At 41.7% G+C, this 21,177-nt stretch overlaps 1 non-coding gene across 1 annotated transcript; it reads left to right on the top strand.

Moving 5' to 3' along the window:
• Window positions 1-12,610: 12,610 nt before the first annotated feature.
• On the top strand, window positions 12,611-12,714 carry LOC148556245 (small nucleolar RNA R71). The gene has a single exon (XR_015886579.1). It is a non-coding gene; the product is annotated as a small nucleolar RNA R71 (small nucleolar RNA).
• Window positions 12,715-21,177: the final 8,463 nt, after the last annotated feature.

Here is a 21,177-nt window from a genome sequence, read left to right as displayed (position 1 = left end):
CAATAGTACTTTGCATTAATTCATGAGGAACAGCAGAGCTCCACACCTTAATCTATGGTGTGTAGAAACTCCACCGTTGAAAATACATAAGTGATAATAGTGTTCATTGGCTTCGGCCCCAGAGAGGGAACCAGAATAACCAAGACCCTAAAGGTGGTCAAAAGACTCTTAATACAATAGTAAAAAGTCTTATTTATACTAAACTAGTTACTAGAGTTTACAGAAATGAGTAAATGATGTAGAAATCCACTTCTGGACCCACTTGGTGTGTGCTTGGGCTGAGCATTGAAGCATTTACGTGTAGAAGTCTACCTTGGAGTTGAACGCCAGTTTATAACTTGTTTCTGGTGTTTAACTCTGCTTTGCAACTTGTTTCTGGCGTTTAACGCCAGAATAGGGCAGAAAGCTGGCGTTAAACGCCAGTTTGTGTCAACTAAACTTGGGCAAAATATAAACTATTATATTTTGCTGGAAAGCCCTGGATGTCTACTTTCCAACGCAATTGAGATGGCACCATTTGGGTTTCTGTAGGTCTAGAAAATCCACTTTGAGTGCAGGGAGGTCAGAATCCAATAGCATCTGCAGTCCTTCTTCAGCCTCTGAATCAGATTTTTGCTCAAGTCCTTCAATTTCAATCAGAAAATACCTGAAATCACAGAAAAATACACAAACTCCTAGTAAAGTACAGAAATGTGATTTTTAATTAAAAACTAATAAAAATATACTAAAAACTAATCAAATCATACTAAAAACTATGTAAAAATAATTCCAAAAAGCGTATAAATTATCCGCTCATCACAACACCAAACTTAAATTGTTGGTTGTCCCCAAGCAACTGAAAGTCAAATAGGATAAAAAGAAGAGAATATACTATAAATTCCAATATATCAATGAAACTTAGCTTTTTGCCTCTGAACAGTTTTGGCATCTCACTTTATCCCTTGAAGTTCAGAATGATTGGCATCTATAGGAACTCAGAATTTAGATAGTGTTATTGATTCTCCTAGTTCAGTATGTTGATTCTTGAACACAGCTACTTTATGAGTCTCGGCCGTGGCTCTAAGCACTTTTTTTTCCAGTATTACCACCGAATACATAAATGCCACAGACACATAATTGGGTAAACCTTTTCAGATTGTGACTCAGCTTTGCTAAAGTCCCCAATTAGAGGTGTCCAGGGTTCTTAAGCACACTCTGTTTTTGCTTTGGACCTCGACTTTAACCGCTCAGTCTCAAGCTTTTGACTTGACACCTTCACACCACAAGCATATGGTTAGGGTCAGCTTGGTTTAGCCGCTTAGGCCAGGATTTTATTCCTTTGGGCCTTCCTATCCACTGATGCTCAAAGCCTTGGATCCCCTTTACCCTTGCCTTTTGGTTTTAAGGGCTATTGGCTTTTTCTGCTTGCTTTTTTTTTCTTTTTTTTTCGCAAGCTTTTCTCTATTTACTGCTTTTTCTTGCTTCAAGAATCATTTTTATGATTTTTCAGATCATCAAATAATATTTCTCCTTTTTCATCATTCTTTCAAGATCCAACAATTTTAACATTCATAAACATCAAATTCAAAAGACATATGCACTGTTCAAGCATTCATTCAGAAAACAAAAAGTATTGTCACCACATCAAAATAATTGAACTAGTTTCAAGGATGAATTCGAAATCATGTACTTCTTGTTCTTTTGTGATTAAAAGCATTTTTCATTTAAGAAAGGTGATGGATTCATAGGACATTCATAGCTTTAAGACATAGACACTTAAACACTAATGATCATATAGTAAAGACACAAACATAAATAAAATATAAGGCTCAAGAACCGAAAAACAGGAAAATAAGAACAAGGAGATTAAGGAACGGTTCCACCTTAGTGAGGGTGGCGTCTTCCTCTTCTTGAAGAACCAATGGTGCTCTTGAGCTCCTCTATGTCTCTTCCTTGTCTTTGTTGCTCCTCCCTCATAGCTCTTTGATCTTCTCTAATCTCATTGAGAATGATGGAGTGCTCTTGGTGTTCCATCCTTAGTTATCCCATCTTGGAACTTAATTCTCCTAGGGAGGTGTTGATTTGCTCCCAATAGTTTTGTGGAGGAAAGTGCATCCCTTGAGGCATCTCAGGGATTTCATGGTGAGGAATTTCCTCATGCTCTTGTTGAGGTCCATGATCTCTTGTTTGCTCCATCCTTTTCTTAGTGATAGGCTTGTCCTCATCAATGAGGATATCTCCCTCTATGTCAATTCCAGCCGAATTGCAGAGGTGGCAAATAAGGTGAGGAAAGGCTAACCTTGCCAAAGTGGAGGACTTGTCAGCCACCTTATAGAGTTCTTGAGGTATAATCTCATAAACATCCACTTCCTCCCCAATCATGATACTATGGATCATGATGGCCCGGTCTACAGTAACTTCAGACCGGTTGCTAGTAAGAATAATTGAGCGTTGGATGAACTCCAACCATCCTCTAGCTACAGGCTTATGGTCCGGTCTTCTCAATTGAACCGGCTTGCCTCTTGAGTCAACTTTCCATTGAGCTCCCTCCACACATATGTCCATGAGGACTTGGTCCAACCTTTGATCAAAGTTGACCCTTCTAGTGTAGGGGCATGCGTTTTCTTGGATCATTGGCAAGTTGAACGCCAACCTTACAATTTTCGGACTGAAATCTAAGTATTTCTCCCAAACCATTGTAAGCCAGTTCTTTGGGTTTGGGTTTATACTTTGATCATGGTTCCTAGTGATCCATGCGTTTGCATAGAACTCTTGAACTATTAAGATTCCGACTTATTGAATACGATTAGAGAGAATTTCCCATCCTCTTCTTCTAATCTCTTGTCGGATATCCGGATACTCGCTCTTTTTTAGCTTAAAAGGGACCTCAGGGATCACCTTCTTCTTGGCCACAACTTCATAGAAGTGGTCTTGATAGACCTTTGAGATGAATCTCTCCATCTACCATGACTCAGAGGTGGAAGCAATTGCCATCCCTTTCCTCTTTCTTGAGGTTTCTCTGGCCTTAGGTGCCATTGATGGTTATGGAAAAACAAAAAGCAATGCTTTTACCACACCAAAATTAAAAGGTTTGCTCGTCCTCAAGTAAAAGAAGAAAGAAAGTAGTAGAAGAAGAAGAAAATGAAGGAGATGGAGGGAGAGAGTGTATTCGGCCAAGGGGGAGAAGTGGTGGTTGTAATGTGTGAAAATGGAGTAGTGTTGAGGGATTTATATAGGGGTGGGGGAAGGGTAGGTTTCGGCCATTAGGGTTGGGTTTAGGAGGGAAAAGAATTTGAATTTTGGAGGTAGGTGGGGTTTATGGGGAAGAGTGGATGGATGTGAGTGGTTAAGGGTATTTGGGGAAGAGGTATGGAGGTGATTTGTGAAGGTATTTGGGGAAGAAAGTTATGAAAAGGTGTGAAAAGGAGAGAAGAAGAGGTGGGGTAGGTAGGGATCCTGTGGGGTCCACAGATCCAGAGGGGTCAAGGACTTAGCATCCCTCCATTTAGGCGTACAAACGCCCTTAGAATGCATGTCTGGCATTAAACGCCAGCTTGCTACTTGTTTCTGGCGTTAAATGCCAACTCCATGCTCTGTTCTGGCGTTAAACGCCAGTTTGATGCTCCTTACTGGCATTTAAACGCCAGTAAGCTCTTCCTCCAGGGTGAGCTATTTTCAATACTGTTTTTCATTTTATTTTTGATTTTTCAGTTGTTTTTGTGACTTCACATGATCATCAACCTAAAGAAAACACAAAATAATAATGGAAAATAAATAGATATAATTAAATAACATTGGGTTACCTCCTAACAAGCGCTTCTTTAATGTCAATAGCTTGACAGTGAGCTCTCATGGAGCCTCACAGATGTTCAGAGCATTGTTGGGACCTCCCAACACCAAACTTAGAGTTTGAATGTGGGGGTTCAACACCAAACTTAGAGTTTAGTTGTGGCCTCCCAACACCAAACTTAGAGTTTGACTGTGTGGGCTTTGGTTGACTCTGCAGTGAGAGAAGCTTTTCATGCTTTCTCTCTATGGTTATAGAAGGAGAACCTTGAGTCTTAAATACAAGGTAGTCCTCATTTAGTTGAAGGACCGACTCTCCTCTGTCCACATCAATCACAGTTTTTGCTGTGGTGAGGAAGGGTCTTCCAAGGATGATGGATTCATCCCCATCATTCCCAGTGTCTAGGATTATGAAATCAGCAGGGATGTAAAGGCCTTTAACCTTTACTAACAAGTCCTCTACTAATTCATAAGCCCGTTTCATTGATTTATCTGCCATCTCTAGTGAGATTCTTGCAGCTTGTACCTCATAGATTCCCAGTTTCTCTATTACAGAGAGTGGCATGAGGTTTATCCCTGACCCAAGATCACACAGAGCCTTCTCAAAGGTCATGGTGCCTATGGTATAAGGTATGAAGAACTTTCTGGGATCCGGTTTCTTCTGAGGCAATGTCTTCCTTATCAATGCACTTAGTTCATTGGTGAACAAGGGGGGTTCATCCTCCCAAGTTTTAATACCAAATAAACTGGCATTCAACTTAAATACACTGGAGCACATAGGTATAACTCATACTCTGATTCTACATAACACCTGTTTAATACCCATGCTAACTTAAGCATCGGAGTCTCTTGCAGGTACCCCCACCCTTCGGTGACAGAGGATCAGCAGCACGTCCAAGTCCAAACAAGTCGGGCGTACCAGCTCCGGCCTCGATTCACCAGCCGGACACATCGGTTTCGACCACCACTGAGGATCTCGTCCGAGATCAACCTATAGCTTCAGGTAACCCTCGGAACATTGGCGCCGTTGCCGGGGACCTGGATGTCATCTGATGCACAGAAAACTTGTCTCATAACAAATCTCCCTTTGGCAAGTGTACCGAATTTGTCGTCAAGTAAAAACTCACAATAGAGTGAGGTTGAATCCCACAGGGATTGATTGATCAAGCAACTTTAATTAGAAGAATGTTCTAGTTATGCGAATCCAGAATTTTGGTTGAGAGTTGCAGAAAATAAAATGGCGAGAATGTAAATAACAGAAAAGTAAATGCTAGGATTAAAGGATTGGAAGTAAATGACTGAAAATAAATTGCAGAATTGTAAATGGGAATGGGGGATTTGCTCATAAAAATAAATGGCAGAAATTAAAGAGAATGGGTAAGATCAGAGATGGGGAGTTCATTGGGCTTAGGAGATGTTGCAATTCTTCGGATCAAGTTCATTTTCATCTCTTCCTCAATCAATGCACTCATTGATCTCCTTGGCAATCTTAAGTGATTGAATTACAATTTCTTGCAATTCAATCTCTCAAATCTTGATCAATAGCCAATTCCTTGGTCAATTGCTCATGAGAAGAGATGAAGTATGGTCACTGATTATACCACATGCATTTCCCAAATCAAGTATTGAGAGGGTTATAGTCACATACCCATCCAAACCCAATTTGGTCCAGCATGAGAAAGCATTTCTAGCTTGATCTCTTCATTCCTCTTTCAAGGTTCAAAAGAGATCCAAGTTTGAATAGCTTCTCTTCCAAGATAACTACTCAATTGGATGAAGATCGAAAGCTTTCAAGTAAAATCAAGAGAAAAGATAGAAGAAGAATAATGAAAATTAGTATTGATCCATCAAATTACAACAGAGCTCCCTAACCCAATGAAAGGGGTTTAGTTGTTCATAACTCTAGAAAATGAAAACAAAGATGGAGAATACATCATAAAACTAGAAAATGCAGAGAAAGTAAAATACAGAGAGTAGTTCTCCTCTTCCAGCCTCCTCAAACTCTGTTTTACAATTCAAAGCTACTCCTATATATACTACTCTTCTCAGCTTCTAGTTTGCTCTTCGAGTCTTGGGCCTTTGGATCTTGAGTTTAAAGCAGTTCTTTTCTTCATTTGGGCTTGGCTTTACTTGCAGAGAGAAAGTGTTAAGTGGGCAGAGACTTTAGCTCAGGGCGTAAGGGGTGTTAATCATTTAGTGAAAGTATAAGTTCGGGAACGTTAGTGACACTTAACATTTTCACTAACGTTCCAATGTACCCCCTTGCCTCACGTTAGATCCCACGTTAACTAGGTTAACGTGGCTTCTAACGTGGCCTTGCCAACCTTTGAGAAAGTTAGTGACACTCAACATTGTCACTAACGTTCTAGTGTGCCCCTTTTTGCTTCACGTTAAAGCCCACGTTAACTAGGTTAACGTGGCTTCTAACGTGGCCATTCTTAGCCATCCAACGTTAGTGACAATGTTGAGTGTCACTAACGTTGGCTCATCATTCATTCCTCATCGTTAGCTTCCACGTTAACTAAGTTAACGTGGAAGTTAACGTGGCTCCTTGGGGGGTTGTGTGGTTGCTTCCAACGTTAGTGACAATGTTGAGTGTCACTAACGCTGTCGACAACTCTCACTTCTTATGTTAGCTCCCACGTTAACCAAGTTAACGTGGGAGTTAACGTGGTGTGTTGCATCCTTAGGCCAACGTTAGTGACAATGTTGAATGTCACTAACGTTGGCTTCTCTTCCCCCTTTAACGTTAGAGGTCACGTTAACTAGGTTAACGTGGGCTCTAACGTGGCCACTCATGAGTGTTTGCCAATGTTAGTGACAATGTTAAGAGTCACTAACGTTGGCTCAACTTCCCTTTTCCACGTTAGAGTTCACGTTAACTTAGTTAACGTGACTCTTAACGTGGGCAATGATGGCTTTGAGAGTGTCATTGGCAATCACTTTTCTCATTAATCTTGCAAGTTTCCTCCCTTTCTTTGCTTCCTTTGGTCCTGAAATCAAGCAATAGAGTGCATCAAAGTTCTAGTCCAAGTCATGGGCAATGCAACATACAATTTGTCACTAAACTTATGCAAAATCCTCATGAAATAATGTGAAATGCACAATGTATGCTTGAATCAAGGTGTAAGTGAATATCTATCCAAAACTAGCTTATTTCCTAAGGAAATGCATGAAACTAACCTAAAAATAGTAAAGAAAAGGTCAGTAAAACTGGCCAAGATGCCCTGGCATCACAACACCAAACTTAAAGCTTACTTGTCCCTAAGCAAGTACTGGAACAAGAGAATGATGAATGGAATATCTAGAGGAATGAGTCATTCTTGTGGAAGTCATGTTACTGATTTTATGGTGGTTTCATGCATAACAACTTAGGTTCATTCTATTACTGGCTTTCAGACCTTTATCATGTCCCTAAACACTTACTTTGTCTATATCCCATGAGACTTTTATTCATTGATCCTTTTATTGTTATTTCAAGGGTTATTTGTGTTATTTAGGCTAAGTGCTCTGTAAGGGGGCAACTCTTTAAGATAAGCTTTCAGCCAACACTCCTAAACCAGTTGGTTCAAGGTGCTAGGTGTTGAAGCACCCCTAAGGACTTACTCCCTCAAGTCTCTCCCCGATACATACACACCACAAGCATATAGTTCCTTTATTTTCTTTTCTTGAGACCTTGGTGTCCAGCACCTCTTTGGGTTACTAAATGCTCTATGGTGAGGTTACTCTTGATAGTGGATTTTCAGCTGATAATCCTGGGTTAGTTAACCCAAGTTACCAAGTGATAAAGCACCCCTGAGAGCTTATTCATCCAAGTAGATCCCTCACACAGGAGCACCACAGACACTTGTCTCAAGGTCCAAACCATTGGTGCCTAGCCTTATTGCTTACTCTTTTTCTTTTGTTTTTCACTTCCATTATTCTTTCCCTTTTCTCTTATTAGGATCTTGTCATCTACGTAGTCTCATGGGTATATCCAAAGTCAAGTATTCAGGATAGATAGTTGTCCTCCTAACCTTGCAGTTGAACCAACTTAGCTAACTTATGACTGCCCCAAAGATTCATGAATGCACTTCCACAATATGAACTCCACTCTGGTCTTTTAAAAACATAAACATTCTCTTCTTCATTTGATTTAAAAGGAACAAGCATACAAGTAAGTTAAGTAAGGATGCAGTGACATAAAGACTAGCACACATAGACCTATTCAATACCACAAACTTAAAAGACATGATTGAAAAAGGTTTAAACATAACATGGAAGCAAGTTCTATTTCACACAAGATCTTCCTTATTTAAGACATAGAGAAAGATGGAACAAAGAAGGAGCTCCACTACCTTTTACTGTTGTGGATGTCCATGCTCTTTTCCTTGCTTGTCCTCCTTGTTTCCTCTTGCATTTCCTTGCATCCGTGCCAATCTTGCTCGCTTCCAATCCTCAAGTGCCTTCCTCACTGACTCATGACTCTCTTCCACCCTTTGTCTTTCCTTTCATGCTAATTCATCCTTCATTTCGTCATATTTGACTATTTCTGGATGCAATACTGGCAGCTATCCCACTAAGTAGCCAAGCCTGGCTTGAGTGTTTATATGATGTCCTGTTTCGCTCATGTAAACTCCTTCTGCGAATGCCCTTTGCTCGTCCAATAGTTCTGCCTGTTCTATTTGTCTTCGATGCATCTCATGTATGTGTACCCCTTGATGTGCTTGGATGTTGATTAGCCTCTGGGTGGATTCTTGTTGCTCGTTTTGCCTTTGTTCCATCCTGTTAAATGCTTCTCCCCATTGTTGTCCTTGGCTTAGTTGCTGTTCCATCATTTGCCTTTGCCACTCACCTTGCTGAGTCATCCATCTTGAAAGTGTTTCCTTTTGCTGCCCCATCATCTGTAGTTGAAGCTCTTTCTGTGCTCCTTAGCTTTCCAAATATTGTCTAGACAAGCCATCAATGGCCTCCTGCAATTGGTGCATGTCCAAGGTCTGTTGTGCTTGACCCTCTGAGACTTGGCCTTCCACTACTTGAGGGGCTGTCCTCTTTCTTTGCTTCCGTTGAGGCAGGGGGGATGCTGCAGCATTCATCCTTCGGACTGTTATTAGAATGCCTTCCTTTATCCAAACGGGGTCCTCATCTTCAAAAACCACCCTAGCTTTCTTGCATATTCGGTAAATAGTGCTGGGGTAACCTAATGTTCCTCTTGAGTCGCTTTTCTCTGCCATCTTTCTAATGCCTTGAGCTATGATCTCATGAACTTTGATTTCTCCTCCCTTGAGTATACAATGCACCATTGTTGCTCTCTCGAGATTCACCTCTGAGTTGTTTGCAGCTGGGAGAATAGACCTCCTCACTAGCTCAAACCACCCCTTAGCTTCAGGAGTGAGGTCTGTTCTCTTAATGAACTTTGGTTTATTTCCCGCACCCCTTTCCCAGTCAGCTCCTGGTACACAAAGGTCTCGTAAAAGCTGGTCATAATTGGGGTTGTTGTCCAATCTTGAGTGATAACTTTCTTCTTCAAACGGTATAGACCGTAGCTTCAATGCCCTCATTGCACTCATGGGACCAAAATCCACCATTGTTCCTCTCACCAAGCTTGTATATGACTCATCTTTCTTATCATATTTGACTGCATTTGCATAAAATTTTCTTATGAGATTTGCATTCACCTTAGTGACCGGGTCAGTGAGGAGCTCCCATCTTCTCCTTTCTACCTTCTCTGTGATTTCGAGTCATTCAGTCTTCTTAACTTGAAATCCCAACTCATAAATGATTTCCTTATCAACCATCCACCCGTATTGCAATGCATGATGCAAGCTTCTAAATCTCTTCTCATCATATGGGTGTTCTTCCATGGGTTCCTTTCCCTCCCTTCTCTTAGAACTTGAAGTTGCCATGAATGATGATTAATATGTGAAGGTGGCAAGGTTGTGGAGACTTTTGGTTGTTTAGGGTTTTATGGCAATGAAGAGAGTGAGGGGAGGAATGTTTATAATCGGATAAGGGGTGTATTATACCGAAATGAAGAGTGGTGATGGGTGTGTGATGACAAGGGTCATTTATATAAAGAAGTTGTGAGAGAATGGAGGGTGTAGATTGATGAAGTGGTCACTTGATGGACGGTTAGGGTTATGCATGGCTAGAAGACAAGGATCATCACTTTATGATGGGGATTGCTCGGTCTTCTAGGGGTCACATTTTTTCAATGTTGCATGGCAACATTTTCCAATGTATTCCCTCTTTAGAACAAGTGTGTAACCCCTCCTTTTGTGGTGTCCGAACCTTCTTTGTTTGGTTGTCCAATCTATCCCTCTTAATGCTCCTTTTCCTTTCCTATAAAGATTTAAAATAAGGAAATTAATATCATAAAAAAAATAATCAAACTCTACGGCTAGAATACTAAAGGGAAGAAAAAGAGTTTGTATATTTATGAATTTCAACTTAGCCAACCACTGGTGTATCCTCATGCATTTTGGTGGCACCATGGGGTGACACCAAACTTAGTTTGAAGCATTGTGATGAAAAGTTTTGTTCAAAGCTCCAAGAGTTCTACTTTGAACACCAAACTTGTTCTTCACTATAGACTGCATGATAAAGATTTCACTAAGTGTTTGTCATGTTTGGGTTGAAATTCATAAACATTGATTTATTCATTATTTTAAAAACATATAAAACATGGGTTGCCTCCGATGAAGCGCTTCTTTAGCGTCACTAGCTTGACGTTTTTCCTTCATCAGGGTGGTTGGTAGTGCTTAAAATCCTCCCCTCTTGTTGTGGACTTGTATCCATTGGTTGGATCAATGATCTCCACATGTTCCAGGGAAAGAACTCTGTTGATAGTGAAGACCTTAGGTAACTAAGATGGTACAGTAGGGAAATTAGTGGGAATATCTGGGAAGTAAGCTAAGACAACTCTATCCCCTGGAGAGAAATCTTCTGTAGGGATCTTCTTGTTCCTCCATTTCCTTGGTACCTTCTTCTTTGTTTCTTTTGAGGTTGCCTTCCCCTTGGTGACCTTTTTTTCCAAGGAGTTGTGATGTTGTCTTCACATGCCTCTAGTGGTTTAGGTTCCTCCAACTTTTCCTTGAGCTGTGGCAATTGCTGTTTTCCTTGTTTATCAATTGAGGGGGTTTCAGAATGAACTTGCTGTGCTTCAGTGCTTGTCTCCCCCTTCAGTGTCTCTTTATCGTTTGTGCTTAGTTCCTTGTCCTCTTGATCTGTTTCTTGTGAGAGTTTGAAGATATTGAAGCTGAGTCGTTCATCATGGATTCTCAATATTAGCTCCCCTTTCTCTACATCGATAAGTGCTCTGGCCGTAGCTAGGAATGGTCTTCCCAATATGATTGGGTGAGTGTGACTCTCTTCCATGTCCAGAATGACAAATTCTGTTGGGAGAAAGTATTTCTCAACCTTTAGCAACACATTTTCCACCACTCCTATTGCTTGCTTTTGAGTTTTGTCAGCCAGTCTGATGATTACATCTGTGGGCATTATCTCATTAATCTGCAGCCTCTTCACCAGGGATAAAGGCAGTAAGTTGATGCTGGCCCCCAAATCACATAGTGCTCTATCGAACATAGTTTCACCTATGGCACAAGGGATGTGAAAACTCCCTGGGTCTCTTCTTTTTGTAGGAAACTCAGGTTGAATAAGGGCACTACATTCCTTGTTCATCACTATAGTCTGGCCTCCTTTGAGTGAGCTTTTCCTGGGAAGTAGTTCCTTCATATACTTGATGAATGTAGGCATTTGTTGAATTACCTTGATGAATGGTATGTTTACATGCAGAGATGCAAACAAGTCTAGGAACCTTGAGTATATTTTCTTTCCCACAGCACCATTGAGCAGTTGAGGGAAGGGAGCATAGAGCTTCAGCAACTCTTGTTGTGAGATTTTTCGTTCTTGGTGATCTCTATCCTCCTCCTTTGTTGAGTTCTCTTCAGGTTGTTTGCAAAATTTGCCTTGCTTGTCTTAAGTCTCTTGATCACTCATAGTGACCATTTTGCAATCTTCCCATCTTACTTTCTTTGCTTCTCCCTTGGGGTTTTTCTCCGTGTCACTTGGGAAGCTATCGGTAGGTTTGGGAATCTTCTTAGCTAAATATCCCACCTGGAATTCCAGCTTCCTAATGGTCTCTCCCTGGTTCTTAATATTGGCTCGCACTTCCTCTTTGAACACCTTATTTTCTTGAATCTCTTGGCATATTCCTTCAAGTAAGGCTTCAATCTTAGAGAGCTTGTCATCAATTGATGGGTGATTCGGAGCAGATGTGCTATTTTGGTTTTGATAAGCATATGAAGAAGTGTTGTTGTGGGGGTGTTGAGACGTCCTCTGTGTGAATTGCTGGTGAGCTGCATTGTTGTTGGAGTTGTAACGTCTCTGGTCTTGGTTTTGATCTTGCTCACTTCCCCACCCAAAGTTTGGGTGGTTTCTCCATCCAGGGTTGTAGGTCTTGGAGTATGGATCATAATTTTTCCTTGGTGAAGTCCCAATGTAGTTGGCTTACTCCTGACTCACCTCTGCTTCTTCATTCACTCTTTCTTGGATTGTTGATGAAGTGGAGATTGCTGCTACTTGGTTCATCTCCATCTTCTTGGTGAGGTTAGCCAGCTGCTGGGTAATGAGCTTGTTTTGGACCAACAGAGCATCTACATTGTTTAGCTCTATTACTCCTCTTGTGTTCCCTCTTTCGGAAGCATAGAAGTAGTCGTTCTCTGCTACTGTTTCAATAACATCTATGGCTTCCTCAATGGTCTTCTTCTTGTTCAAAGATCCTCCAGATGAATGGTCTACGGCCTTCTTTGACTCATAAGAGAGCCCTTCATAGAAAATGTGCAGCTGCACCCATTCGTTGAACATGTCAGGTGGACACCTCCTTGTTAAGTCCTTGAACCTCTCCCATGCTTCATATAGAGTCTCACCATCTTGTTGCCTGAAAGTTTGGACCTCAGCTCTCAGCCTATTGATTCGTTGAGGAGGGTAAAATCTTGCTAAGAATTTGTTCACCACGTCTTCCCAAGTTGTCAAGCTTTCCCTTGGGAAAGATTCCAGCCATTTGGCTGCCTTGTCCCTGAGTGAGAATGGAAATAAGAGCAGTCTATAGGCGTCAGGATGAATACCATTAGACTTCACTGTGTCACATATTCTCAGGAAGGTGGTTAAATGTTGATTGGGGTCTTCTTGAACACTTCCTCCAAACGAACAGTTGTTCTGAACAAGGGTGATGAGCTGTGGTTTAAGTTCAAATTTGTTGGCATGGATTGTTGGCTTTTGGATGCTACTTCCACAATTTCCTGGGTTTGGATTGATGTAAGAGCCCAAAACTCTTTTATCCTCCCCAGCATGATTTGTTCTACCTCCTCCCCCATGGTTGTGATCTTCTTCTTCATGATGGATTTCCATGTTGTCTTCCATGTTTGTTTCAAAGAATTCCTCTTCTTCCTCAGCACCAACCACTTTCTTTCCTCTTGCCTCCCTCCTTAATCTAAGGAAGGTCCTATCAGGTTCAGAATCGAAGGAAGTTGAAGCTCCGCTTCTTCTCCTTGTCATACAACCATCAAGTGCAAGCAAGAAAAGATAGGTGCAGAAAGTATTTGTGTCAGAATTACTGTTAGTTGTGGGTGATGCAATATATCAAACAGTTAGTGGGTTAGCAAACAGAATTGAAAATAACAAAGAAGAACAAAAGAATAGACGGGGAAGGGAAGAAGTTTAACTAAAACAAAAAGTAAATCACTAAAACAGAAAATGAAATTCACAAAATAAAAATGCTCAATCTAGTGATCTTCCAATTTAATCATTGTTGATGCACAATCAATCCCTGGCAACGGCGCCATAAACTTGATGCACGGAAAACTTGTCTCACAATAAATCTCCCTTCGGCAAGTGTACCGAATTTGTCGTCACGTAAAAACTCACAATAGAGTGAGGTCGAATCCCACAGGGATTGATTGATCAAGCAACTTTAATTAGAAGAATGTTCTAGTTGAGCGAATCAAAAATTTTGGTTGAGAGTTGCAGAAAATAAAATGACGGGAATGTAAATAACAGAAAAGTAAATGCTAGGATTAAAGGATTGGAAGTAAATGACTGAAAATAAATTGCAGAATTGTAAATGGGAATGGGGGATTTGCTCATAAAAGTAAATGGCAGAAATTAAAGAGAATGGGTAAGATCAGAGATGGGGATTTCATTGGGCTTAGGAGATGTTGCAATTCTCCGGATCAAGTTCATTTTCATCTCTTCCTCAATCAACGCACTCATTGATCTCCTTGGCAATCTTAAGTGATTGAATTATAATTTCTTGCAATTCAATCTCTCAAATCTTGATCAATAGCCAATTCCTTGGTCAATTGCTCATGAGAAGAGATGAAGTATGGTCACTGATTATACCACATGCATTTCCCAAATCAAGTATTGAGAGGGTTATAGTCACATACCCATCCAAACCCAATTTGGTCCAGCATGAGAAAGCATTTCTAGCTTGATCTCTTCATTCCTCTTTCAAGGTTCAAAAGAGATCCAAGTTTGAATAGCTTCTCTTCCAAGATAACTACTCAATTGGATGAAGATCGAAAGCTTTCAAGTAAAATCAAGAGAAAAGATAGAAGAAGAATAATGAAAATTAGTATTGATCCATCAAATTACAACAGAGCTCCCTAACCCAATGAAAGGGGTTTAGTTGTTCATAGCTCTAGAAAATGAAAACAAAGATGGAGAATACATCATAAAACTAGAAAATGCAGAGAAAGTAAAATACAGAGAGTAGTTCTCCTCTTCCAGCCTCCTTAAACTCTGTTTTACAATTCAAAGCTACTCCTATATATACTACTCTTCTCAGCTTCTAGTTTGCTCTTCGAGTCTTGGGCCTTTGGATCTTGAGTTTGAAGCAGTTCTTTTCTTCATTTGGGCTTGGCTTTACTTGTAGAGAGAAAGTGTTAAGTGGGCAGAGACTTTAGCTCAGGGCGTAAGGGGTGTTAATCATTTAGTGAAAGTATAAGTTCGGGAACGTTAGTGACACTTAACATTTTCACTAACGTTCCAATGTACCCCCTTGCCTCACGTTAGATCCCACGTTAACTAGGTTAACGTGGCTTCTAACGTGGCCTTGCCAACCTTCGAGAACGTTAGTGACACTCAACATTGTCACTAACGTTCTAGTGTGCCCCTTTTTGCTTCACGTTAAAGCCCACGTTAACTAGGTTAACGTGGCTTCTAACGTGGCCTTGCCAACCTTCGAGAACGTTAGTGACACTCAACATTGTCACTAACATTCCAATGTGCCCCTAGATCTCACGTTAAAGTCCACGTTAACTAGGTTAACGTGGCTTCTAACGTGGCCATTCTTAGCCATCCCAACGTTAGTGACAATGTTGAGTGTCATTAACGTTGGCTCATCATTCATTCCTCATCGTTAGCTTCCACGTTAACTAAGTTAATGTGGAAGTTAACGTGGCTCCTTGGGGGGTTGTGTGGTTGCTTCCAACGTTAGTGACAATGTTGAGTGTCACTAACGTTGTCGACAACTCTCACTTCTTACGTTAGCTCCCACGTTAACCAAGTTAACGTGGGAGTTAACGTGGTGTGTTGCATCCTTAGGCCAACGTTAGTGACAATGTTGAATGTCACTAACGTTGGCTTCTCTTCCCCCTTTAACGTTAGAGGTCACGTTAACTAGGTTAACGTGGGCTCTAACGTGGCCACTCATGAGTGTTTGCCAACGTTATTGACAATGTTAAGTGTCATTAACGTTGGCTCAACTTCCCTTTTCCACGTTAGAGTTTACGTTAACTTAGTTAACGTGACTCTTAACGTGGGCAATGATAGTTTTGAGAGTGTCATTGGCAATCACTTTTCTCATTAATCTTGCAATTTTCCTCCCTTTTCTTGCTTCCTTTGGTCCTGAAATCAAGCAATAGAGTGCATCAAAGTTCTACTCCAAGTCATGGGCAATGCAACATACAATTTGTCACTAAACTTATGCAAAATCCTCATGAAATAATGTGAAATGCACAATGTATGCTTGAATCAAGGTGTAAGTGAATATCTACCCAAAACTAGCTTATTTCCTAAGGAAATGCATGAAACTAACCTAAAAACAGTAAAGAAAAGGTCAGTGAAACTGGCCAAGATGCCCTGGAATCATCATCCCAACAACCATGACAACGATCACGATTCAGATCTAGAAAACAGAACGCCGCACAAAAACGCGGACACCCCACTAAACGACACCCCGGAATCCAACGGAGACAAAAATCCAGCAAACCCGAGGGCGATAGAAGTACTCCAAGATCGCTTGAAGCAACTTGAAAAAGAAACCCAACAACAACGAGAAATTGGGAAGGATCTACAAAGAGAGATACGGCGACGTCGAGAATTGGAAGAAAAATTACAGCAATTGGAAGCCGATCTCAAATCGAAGGCCCCTCGGATCACTCCTGAGGAAAGCTCACGTAAAGAACAGGATCCATTCACCAGAGAGATCATGAAAACCAAAATCCCAAAGGACTTCAAACTCCCAGATATGACTTTATATGATGGCACCACAGATCCCAACCACCATCTCAGCAATTTCAGAAGCAGAATGTACCTTATCGACGCCTCAGACGGCGTTCGCTGCAAAGCTTTCCCAAAAACTCTCACAAAGATAGCAATCCGATGGTTCGACAACTTACCTCCAAAGTCCATCCCAAACTTCGACGACCTGGCCAAAAAGTTCCTGGCCAGATTATCCATTTAGAAAGATAAAGCCAAGCACGCCCCCAGTCTACTGGGGATCAAGCAAGGAGATCGGGAGAGCCTTCGCAATTACATGGAATGATTCAACAAAACATGCATGGACATACAAAGCTTACCAACAGAGGCCGCCATCATGGGACTCATCAATGGCCTACGAGAGGGGCCATTTAGCCAATCTATATCAAAGAAGTACCCTACCTCATTAGACGAAGTACAGGAGCGAGCAGAAAAATATATCAACATGGAAGAAAATGCTCGATTAGGAGAAACCTCAAAATCTGGGAACCCCTACCGAGATAAAGACAAAAAGAAAGAAGACTGACAAGGGGAGAAAATTAAAAAATACCATAATTATACTCCCCTCAGAGCATCCCTAGTCGAAATATACAAGGAGGTCTGCCATACAGAAAAGATTCCCCTAGCATGGCCCCTCAAAGGAAAAAGAGGAGGAGGAAATTGGAAGGAATATTGTGAATATCATCGGGTCAGAGGAAACGCCACCAACGAAGGCTTCGACTTGAAAAATATCATAGAAAAATTGGTGAGGGAAGGAAAATTAGATCGATTCCTGGCCACCCGAGATGATGATCAAAGAAAAAGACGAAGGGATGAAGATACCGAACGAGCAGAACGATCACCTCGGACACCAGAAAGACACGTCCACATGATACATGGCGGATTCACAGCAAGAGGGACCTCCAAATCTTCCCGTAAAAGGTATCTCAAAGAAGTATGTCATGTCGAAGGAGAGGAGGAAGCACTCAACATCCCAGCGATAACATTCACTAAGGAGGACGCGTCCGGCATCATCACAGGACACGACGATCCCATGGTCATCACCATCATATTGGCAAATGCCAACCTACACCGCACCTTAATAGACCAAGGGAGTTCTGCCGACATATTATTCAAGACAGCCTTTGATAAACTCGGCTTAGAAGAAAAAGAACTTAAGGCATATCCAAACAGTCTGTTCGGGTTATGAGATACCCCGGTTCGACCATTAGGATATATATCACTACATACAACCTTCGGAAAAGGAGACCAATCCAGGAGATTACATTGTGGTCGATGTAAGTTCAGCTTACAATGCTCTCATAGGTCGGACAACACTCAACCAACTCGGCGCAATAGTATCGACCCCACACCTATGTATGAAGTTTCCAACTCCAAAAGAGATAGCCACGATAAAAGCTGACCAAAAGATGGCACGTCGCTGTTATAACGAAAGCCTAAACCTCAGAGGCAAATGAGAAGAGTTCCACGCAATCGAGTTGGGTGGAGTTCAACGACGAGAAGATCTTCGCCCCTAACCAGAGGGCGAGATAGAAAGAATTCAGATCGGGGACACCTCGGAAAAAACAACTAATATCGGCACAATCCTCAAAGGAGATTTAAAAGAATTGCTAATACAATTCTTGCGAAATAATGTCGACCTCTTTGCATGGAAAGCTGCGGACATGCCAGGCATAGACCCTAAGCTAATGTGCCACAAGTTGGCGGTCTACCCAGGATCTCGACCGGTACAGCAGAGATGAAGAAAGCTTGGGCCAGAGCGATCCCAAGCTGTGGAAGAGCAAGTACAGGCACTACTGGAAGCCGGATTTATAAGAGAAGTTAAATACTTGCTATGGCTAGCCAACGTCGTCTTGGTGAAAAAATTGAATGGGAAGTGGCGAATGTGCACCGATTACACCGATCTCAACAAAGCTTGCCCAAAAGATCCATACCCGCTCCCAAGTATTGACACCCTGGTAGATGCTTCCTCTGGATATAAATATCTCTCATTTATAGACGCGTATTCAGGATACAACCAAATCCCTATGTATCCACCAGACCAAGAAAAGACCTCGTTTTTAACACCAAAGGCAAACTACTGTTACATCATGATGCCCTTTGGTCTCAAGAACGCAGGAGCTACTTATCAAAGACTAATGAATAAAGTTTTTTTTAGATCACATCGGAAACATCATGGAGGTCTATGTGGACAACATGTTAATAAAAACACAAACCGAAGATACATTATTATCCGACCTGGCTCAAGTGTTTGACACCATAAGGAAACACAACATGCGACTCAATCCGGCAAAATGTACCTTCGCAGTAGAAGCAGGCAAATTCTTAGGCTTCATGCTCAACAAAGGAGAATTGAAGCAAACCCAGACAAATGTCAAGCCATACTCAACATGAAGACTCCAACCTGTGTCAAAGAAGTACAACAACTCAACGGGCGATCGGCCGCCCTATCCCGATTCTTAGCAGGAGCCGCGATAAGATCTCTCCCCTTCTATGCTACTTTAAGAAAGGGAAAAAAGTTCGAATGGACGATAGAATGTGAGCAAGCATTCAAAGACTTCAAGGAGTTCTTAGGACGGCCACCTATCTTATCTCGACCACGAGAAGGAGAACGACTCATATTATATCTCGCAGTAGGGAGTCGGGCAATAGCTTCAGCACTAGTCAGAGAAGACGAAAATGGGCAATAACCCGTCTACTTCATTAGCAAGGCACTACAGGGATCCGAGCTGAACTACTAGAAAATAGAAAAATTTGCCTATACTATTATCTTAACGTCTCGACGACTCCGCCCGTACTTCCAGGCTCACACCATTAAGGTTCGAACTAACCAGCCCATAAAAGGAATATTGCAGAAAACAGATCTAGCAGGCAGAATTCTATAATGGGCAGTCGAGTTGTCAGAGTTTGACCTCCAAAATGAAGCTCGGACGGCCATCAAATCACAGTATCTAGCCGATTTTATCGCAGAATTCACAGATGCCCTAGAAACCCCCACATAATGGAACCTTTACGTGGACGGTTCTTCAAACAAAACTGGAAGCGGTGCGGGCGTGATAATAGAAAGCAACCAAGGAACCCAGGTTGAGCTCTCCCTCAAGTTCGGGTTCCCGGCCTCAAACAACCAGGCGGAATATAAAGCATTATTAGCTGGTTTGAAGCTGGCTAAAGAAGTCGGAGCTCAAAAACTCAACATTTACAGCGATTCAAAAGTGGTTACATCACAAATAACAGGGAGCTACCAAGCCAAAGATCCCACCATGAAAAAGTATTTGGATAAAACCAAGGAACAGCTCGGACAAATAGGGGAGTATAAGATCTGCCACATACCCGCGAACAAAATGCCCGAGCTGACGCACTCTCAAAACTAGCCAGCACCAAACCAGGGGGCAACAATAGAAGCCTCATCCAGGAAATGTTGCAGAACCCGTCAATCTCAGAAGAGGAAAAAATATTGACCATAACAAGTTAGGACCAAGGATGGATGACCCCTATAGCCAACTACCTCAGAACAGGAACGCTCCCCACAGAAGAAAAGGAGGCAAAGAGGTTAAAAAGGGAGGCACAGTACTACACCATCATAAATAACATCCTGTACAAAAGAGGAATCTTAACACCTTTACTAAAATGTGTGCCAACCTCCAACACAAAGGAAGTGCTAGAAGAAATACACAGCGGTATTTGTGGCAATCATCTTGGAGCACGAGCTCTCGCCAAAAAAGTACTCCGGGCGGGATTTTATTGGTCAACTCTACAGAAAGAAGCCACAGAATTTGTAAAGACATGCCCACAATGTCAGAAACATGCCAACTTTCACATTGCCCCGCCAGAAGAGCTCATCAGTGTGACCTCGCGTTGGCCGTTTGCAAAATGGGGACTCGATCTTCTCGGCCCATTCCCACAGGATCAGGACAAGTTAAATTCCTCATAGTAGGGGTAGATTACTTTACAAAGTGGATCGAGGCAGAGCCCTTGGCCAATGCCACCGCTCAAAGAAGCCGGAAATTCTTATATAGAAACATTGTCACAAGGTTCGGGGTTCCATATTCAATAACCACAGACAATGACACTCAATTCACAGATGCAGGCTTCAGAAAACTAGTAGCCGACTTGAATATAAAGCACCAGTACACCTCCGTCGAACATCCACAAGCCAATGGGCAAGCCGAAGCTGCTGACAAAGTCATATTGGCCGGATTAAAACGGAGATTACAAGATGCAAAGGGAGCCTGGGCAGAAGAGCTTCCACAGGTCCTGTGGGCATATCGAACAACGCCACATTCCACCACGAAGGAATCCCCCTTCCGATTAGCATACGGAATAGAGGCAATGATTTCAGTAGAGATTGAGGAAGGGTCGCCCAGAGTAGTTCACTACAATGAGGGAGCAAACTCCCAACTTCAGAGAGAAGAGCTCGACTTGTTACCCGAAATCCAAGAAAGAGCTCGGATCAGGGAAGAAGCTCTAAAACGCCAAATGGCTTCCAGATATAATCAAAAGGTAGTGCCGAGAAGTTTCGCAGAAAATGATCTCATCCTAATCCGAAATAATATCGGAACAACTCGACCAGGAGAGGGAAAGCTGGCAGCAAACTGGAAAGGACCCTACCGAGTGGTAGAAGTACTTGGAAAGGGCTACTACAGACTGTCTGAACTCGATGGACGAGAGCTTCCCAGGTCATGGCACGCCTGCAACCTCAGAAGGTACTACAGTTAGAAAAGATAAAAGATCTCATCATTGGATGCACTCTTTTTCCTGAAAAAGTTTTTTAATGAGGCACCAAGTTGAGACTCAGACAAATCCCATATGTATATATTTTCATTTTTCCTTTAAATAAAATATATTTTAGATATTCTACAAAAATTTCAAGACGCATTAATCTAAAGTATT

The sequence above is a fragment of the Arachis ipaensis genome, chromosome B6 (assembly GCF_059453495.1).
Source record: "Arachis ipaensis isolate K30076 ecotype BB chromosome B6, ASM5945349v1, whole genome shotgun sequence".
In the NCBI taxonomy this organism is placed as follows: Eukaryota; Viridiplantae; Streptophyta; class Magnoliopsida; order Fabales; family Fabaceae; genus Arachis; species Arachis ipaensis.
This window is presented reverse-complemented; position numbering and strand designations above follow the sequence as displayed.